Here is a 7,662-nt window from a genome sequence, read left to right on the forward strand (position 1 = left end):
TGGACTTGAGTACCCGGGTGGCTAGGTTGATTGAGTCACTGGATTTGAGGTACAAACATACTATCCGAGATATCCTGATTGAGTATGTATTTTCTATGATTACATGTTTTATGTGGCATTGATTATATGTGCATTTATTATGTCACAGATATTTTGCTGCATGCATTGGCACGTTGAGCTTGTGTTTCATTGATACGAGCAGTAGAGGGGTCGCTCATCCCCATGATTATTTTGTGTATGGATGCCATGGTTTTGGATCCGGATATTCCACAACTTTATGGTACGGGAGACACCTTCTGATGCGACGGTCTAGCGTGCTACATACCATGGCGCATTTGACTGAGCACTGTTCTATCTATGATAGGTTCCCGATATCCAATCATATGCATTTGCATTCATATCATGTGTATACTCATACATCCATATTGAGCGTTGTTAGCTCACGTCCATGTATTTTATTGGACAACCTATTTGACGGGGCAATTGCAGGTTTCCCAGGTTAGGGGACCAGTTTGTAGTTGGTGACCGGAGAATTGAGAACTTAGTTGGTGCTAGCAGTTTTACTCAGCCTTGACCCTTTGTAGTGGATTTTCGATTGGGTTGTATTATTATTTCGATTTGCAGTTATTTACTGGTTGTATTCTGCCGGGTTTGTATTGCTTTAAGTTTCTGCGGTTTTCTCTGATTATTGTTATTTAATTAAGTTTTAATTGCATACTTAAGTTTTGGTTACTTAGTGATTTCGGGACAGGTCACTATAATTATGATGTGTTTAATAAAAAAAATATAATTGTGATGTATTGTTATGATTTCAATATAAATTAATGGAGCTTAACTAGGGATGACAATTTTCTCCGAACCCGATGGGGAACCCGATAACCGACCCGAATGGAGGAGGGTATGGAGGCATTTTTTGGACCCGATTAAATAAATGGGTAAATGGGTATGGGGATCTCGTAAATGGGGATGGAGGAGGATGTAGTGGTATTATGAGACCTTGATTATAATCATCTAATATCAGAATAAACAATAATTACGCATAAAAGATCTAAGATTAAAAGCAAAGTTTTTTTTTTTTTACACAGGGTGATGCGCGGGCGCGCATACAGCCCTGCCCGGGCCTCCGAGAAAGGGAGCAGAACGCGCGGGCGCTCCACACCAGGCGCGAGCGCGCATGGCCTGCTGTTTTAGCTCAAAATAAGGCTCCAAAAGTGCAATCCAACACCCGAAAAGGCTCCGACATGATCCAACTAACACTTTTCCAACAACGAAGTATTCAATTACAAGAAAGAGTAGAACATGCATCAATTCTAAGTTCCAAAATCCAAAATACAAATCGAGTTCGAATACAATCTAAGTTCGATTTCAAATTCGACTTCTACAATAACAAGGCCTCACTCTATCAACTCATCCACCTAGCCATGCGATCTCTGACTCGGTCCTGCCCCACTTGTTGCCAAGCACACATACAAAGACAAGACAACATCCGGATAATCCGGTGAGAATAATATTCCCAGTAAAAGAGACAAACATGCAATATCATAAAAACATCTCAAACGAAATGCATCATCTTCTAGATATTCATAAAACAACCATGAAATTCCACAAGAATGTCTAAAACTCAATTCATATGCATAAATGCAATGCATGTCTTTAAAATCTGGGATTATCAAGTCGGATAATCAAAACATTTCTGCTTTTGCTTTTGGGATCCCGAGGACGAGATCACGTAAACGACTCACCGACTCTCCCGATCGAGGTGGTGCTATGTATCTCCATCCTCTAGACTTTGGTGTGACTATAAGGAGTATGCTAGCACTAGGTGAAACGGCTACACCCAGGCCACTCACAATATAATCCCCAAAACGTCTATCATCAAAAGGGTCGTCCTGCCCGCTACTCAAATCAAGGATTCATGTTCAAGATGAATGAAATTCAAAACATAACTCAAATAATTCAAATAATCAAATAACATGCAAGTATGTGATTCTTCGGAACACTCGAATCAAGTCGGATTCGAGTCACACGTTCCATTCCAATCTAAGTCATTTTATACCTCTTTTCAACAACTTCGATGCTCCAAACCGGCTACAATCTCCAAGTCGAACAAAGCTGAAATCTCGCAACTCCACTGGCCTCAAATCAATCTGTGCAAGAAGTAATAAAAGCTCGAGATTAACATACAACTCAAACAAAGTCTTGGCTCAACAATTCGAACCGATAAACAATCCAAAACTCAAATCGACGGCATAACGGCTATAATCTGATCAAACCGGAAATGCAGATAGCAGTTCAATAACGATATATCCTCATATCAATGACCAAAACAACAATAACAAGGCAAACCCATCAATCTCAAAATCCAAGTTTTCGAAAATGGCTTCCAAAAATCATAACAAATCCGAACGTCGCTCTAATTCAAAACTGACAGATAATAAACGATCAGAACTCCGCCAAGAACAACATACTAGAATCTAAATCGATTCTAACAACCTCCAAAAAACAAAACATATCCGATCGAAGAAATACTTACGGTATAACGAAGCTCTCTCAGCCGTGATCGCTAATCTGCCTTCAGAAATAATTTCTAACGGACGGATCGACCGAAAACCGAAATTCCAAAGCTTGAAAAGACAAAAGGGGCGGCTCCAATGGAGGTTAACGAGTTGGGGAGGATGAGGGAGTGCCAAGGACTAGTAAACTAGGGTAGATAATATAACAAATTCAATATTTGCGTTTTAGTCCCTGAAAATTTCAAAATTTGCAAAAAGGACCCTGATCAAAATAAAGTCGGCTCTTGAACTCTGAAATCTCCGATTATCTCAAATAAAGTCAATTAAGATAAAATCGGGGCGTTACAATTCTCCCCCACTAAGAAAAGATTTCGTCCTCGAAATCGACACGGTTCCAACACGAACTCTGTTCTCCAAACTACTCCTTCAAGTTTGTCAATCAAAAGTCGATTCCTAATCGTTGGAAAATTCTTCCATGCTTAGTAACAATTCGACTCATCTCTGGTTCCAAAACAAGTGACACAGAAAATCACCTCCAATCAACGGAAATCTTCTTCTCTTATCGTACAACTCTTGAAAAAGTGCATTCAAGAATTTACCAAAAATCTGTCGTTGTACGAAGTCTTCACAAGAATCCGGAGTTCTTCCAACTAGTGCTAAGTCGAGCACCACAACTCATGGCATAACTTCAAAATTTCAACTCATCTTCTCAGGCTGTCCGTCGTTCTGAGGGTATCAAACTGAAAAAGTTGAAATCAGACAACAAAATCTCGTCAAAGTCCTTGCCGAAAGAACGAGTGCATCAAGGATCTCTGTCTAAACTGACAGACTTAAACAAAAACAAGACATCTGACGACCTCTGACAAGATATCAATCCTCTAATCTTGACTGAAAGTCATTCTGTACAGAGAACGGTAGCAGATTCCAGCAATCGGTCATTCGAAGTCAGATAGTAGATAAAATAAGAACAGTTCAAAACATCGGTTGCTGCATAAAATTCCTCAGATAAAGATTCGCAGTCAGAATATCAAACAATCTAATCTTCTTCTCTGCTTTCAAATCAGTTCCGTCTGCTAAAATAATTACTCCAACTCTTAAGATTAGAACAGATCACGTGAATTTCCGCATAAGACAAATAGAAGAACATGTCTTCAAATCAATAAGATCGCTACGAGCTCAAAGTCCAGATTCAGACATTGAGTCTCGAGCATCTTCAACTGTCTTGACGTCTAGACTATAACGCAATTCCACTTAATAAGAATACATCTCCAAAACCTCGATAAGAAAAGATCGCTGATCGGCATAAATTCCATCATCAAATCATACAATCGAAGAAGACCATTCGATCCAAAAGAATTCAGACATCGAAGAAAAACATACAACTGCTCGGCACAAACATCTGCTATACGATTCTCAAAAGCTCCGAAAGATCATTACAATTTTCATTCCAAAAAGATAAGAAATCAACGATAAAAATTCCTAGTCTCAACTAATTCTTCTAAAAGATCCGGTTAACAGAAGTTAACAACACTACTGGAGTATTCATCAATTCGAACGATTCAACAATTTAAAAGAGGCACGTTAAACATATACAGATTCTTCAATAAGAAGGCAAGAGATTCGCCAGTATCTAACAGTCCAATAAGAATAGGAAACTCAATATCGAACGTTACCTGATCTGTCATTATCGGGTGCAGCCTGAGTCTGCGGATCCTCAAACAGAGCAAAAACTCGTGTCTGCTGTCTGGGAGGCTGGCTTGCATACTGATTACCTTCCTGCACATTCTGTTGCTGAGTTTGGAAAGAGTGGACAGTAGGTGCTTGCTGCTGAGGCTGAGCTGTCTGTCTCAGGAAAATTCCACTCTGAGCTTGTTGAGGAACACGCTGAGGACACGTTCTTGCAAAATGCCCCGCCTGGTTACAAATATGACAGCTTCCAAAAATACCTCTACACTGATCACTGGAGTGACGACCTCCGTAGTTGGCACAAGACATGCCTGACTGTCCCGAACTCTGTCCCAATCCATACTGCCTCGAACCACTCGAGCTCGAAGAACTGGTTCCGTGCTTCTTAAACTGCTTCCCCTTCGGAAATAGTAATCCTTCCTGTTATCTCCACTGCTACCACCCTCAGAACTCGGTGGTTGGTTCTGAAACTGAAAGGATTGATTCTGGTAATGGAACGGTTGGTTTTGGTATTGAGAAGATTGTGCCTGAAACTGTCCTTGCTGCTGCTGAGGCACAAACTGATTTCCTTTCTGTCTCCACAAACCTGCTTCTGCTCCCTTTGCGTGATTCATGGCATCCGCAAAGTTGTTAGGCCTGTTGGTATTTACCAACGTGAAGAAGTCGGGGTTCAAACCATTGATGAACTGATCTGCCTTAGCTTCTTCATCTCCGGCAATTAGCGGTGCAAAACGCAACAGACTATCGAACTTAGCCACGTACTCTTCAATGTTCAGATTCCCTTGCCTCAGGTTGGCAAACTCTGCTCCCTTATCTTTGCGATACGAGATAGGAAAAAACCGCTTATAAAATTCCGATTTGAAAAGAGTCCAAGTAACTTCCGTACCTCTATTCTCCATTGCTTTCTTCGTCATGATCCACCAACTCTTAGCAACCCCACGAAGCTGATGAGTGACTAACCTGATTCGACGGTCATCTGTGTAATCGATGGAATCGAACAACTGATCGATATCATCCAACCATCTCTCACAGTACACTGGATTTTCTAAACCCATCAACAACGGCGGATTGAACGACTGAAACTTTTTCAGCAAGGTTTCCATAGGCGTCGCTGAAGCATCCATCTCTACCGTTTCAGTACTAGCTTGCTCAGTTGTAGGAATAACTGGCGGTGGATTCCTATTAATAACTCGTCGAGGACCCATCTCTTAATCAAAGGTTAGGACACAAGATATCTCAATCGCTGCAATTCGGTGCCCTTGCAACCTCTCAGAATTCCGGATACAGGTGAAATACAGTTCATATCTCAAATAATTCATGTTTCATATTTCAAATCACAAAATCATGTAAATCAAATAATTCTCAACAACAAAGCATGCTCGCATGGTATTTAAATAAATCAATTTAAATAACTCAATCACATGCGAGAATCAATTCATGCGGACTCGATCTACCCCGCTTACTTCTAAATTTAGTCCAAAGAATCTTATGTCTCTGATACCACTTAATGTGAGACCTCGATTCTAATCATCTAATCTCAGAATAAACAATAATTACGCATACAAGATCTAAGATTAAAAGCAAAGTTTTTTTTTTTTTTTACACAGGGTGACGCGCGGGCGCTCCACACCAGGCGCGGGCGCGCATGGCCTGCTGTTTTAGCTCAAAATAAGGCTCCAAAAGTGCAATCCAACACCCGGAAAGGCTCCGACATGATCCAACTAACACTTTTCCAACAACGAAGTATTCAATTACAAGAAAGAGTAGAACATGCATCAATTCTAAGTTTCAAAATCCAAAATACAAATCGAGTTCGAATACAATCTAAGTTCGATTTCAAATTCAACTTCTACAATAACAAGGCCTCACTCTATCAACTCATCCACCTAGCCATGCGATCTCTGACTCGGTCCTGCCCCACCTGTTGCCAAGCACACATACAAAGACAAGACAACAACCGGATAATCCGGTGAGAATAATATTTCCAGTAAAAGAGACAAACATGCAATATCATAAAAACATCTCAAACGAAACGCATCATCTTCTAGATATTCATAAAACAACCATGAAATTCCACAAGAATGTCTAAAACTCAATTCATATGCATAAATGCAATGAATGTCTTTAAAATCTGGGATTATCAAGTCGGATAATCAAAACATTTCTGCTTTTGCTTTTGGGATCCCGAGGACGAGATCACGTAAACGACTCACCGACTCTCCCGATCGAGGTGGTGCTACGTATCTCCATCCTCTAGACTTTGGTGCGACTATAAGGAGTATGCTAGCACTAGGTGAAACGGCTACACCCAGGCCACTCACAATATAATCCCCAAAATGTCTATCATCAAAAGGGTCGTCCTGCCCGCTACTCAAATCAAGGATTCATGTTCAAGATGAATGAAATTCAAAACATAACTCAAATAATTCAAATAATCAAATAACATGCAAGTATGTGATTCTTCGGAACACTCGAATCAAGTCGGATTCGAGTCACACGTTCCATTCCAATCTAAGTCATCTTATACCTCTTTTCAACAATTTCGATGCTCCAAACCGGCTACAATCTCCAAGTCGAACAAAGCTGAAATCTCGCAACTCCACTGGCCTCAAATCAATCTGTGCAAGAAGTAATAAAGGCTAGAGATTAACATACAACTCAAACAAAGGCTTGGCTCAACAATTCGAACCGATAAACAATCCAAAACTCAAACCGATGGCATAACGGCTATAATCTGATCAAACCGGAAATGCAGACATCAGTTCAATAACGATATATCCTCATATCAATGCCCAAAACAACAATAACAAGGCAAACCCATCAATCTCAAAATCCAAGTTTTCGAAAATGGCTTCCAAAAATCATAACAAATCCGAACGTCGCTCTAATTCAAAACTGACAGATAATAAACGATCAGAACTCCGCCAAGAACAACATACTAGAATCTAAATCGATTCTAACAACCTTCGAAAAACAAAACATATCCGATCGGAGAAATACTTACGGTATAACGAAGCTCTCTCAGCCGTGATCGCTAATCTGCCTTCAGAAATAATTTCTAATGGACGGATCGACCGGAAACCGAAATCCCAAAGCTTGAAAAGACAAAGGGGGCGGCTCCAATGGAGGTTAACGAGTTGGGGAGGATGAGGGAGTGCCAAGGACTAGTCAACTAGGGTAGATAATATAACAAATTCAATATTTGCGTTTTAGTTCCTGAAAATTCCAAAATTTGCAAAAAGGACCCTGATCAAAATAAAGTCGGCTCTTGAACTCTGAAATCTCCGATTATCTCAAATAAAGTCAATTAAGATAAAATCGGGGCGTTACAGGTATGCTACCCATACCCGACCCGATACTCGATTATATATATATATATATATATATACACATATTAATTTATATTAAATAAATGCTAATTTATTTTTTTTTTTTGTTGAATTATGTTAGTTGGATGAAATAA

Source organism: Henckelia pumila, chromosome 1 (assembly GCF_033568475.1).
Source record: "Henckelia pumila isolate YLH828 chromosome 1, ASM3356847v2, whole genome shotgun sequence".
Taxonomy (NCBI): domain Eukaryota; kingdom Viridiplantae; phylum Streptophyta; class Magnoliopsida; order Lamiales; family Gesneriaceae; genus Henckelia; species Henckelia pumila.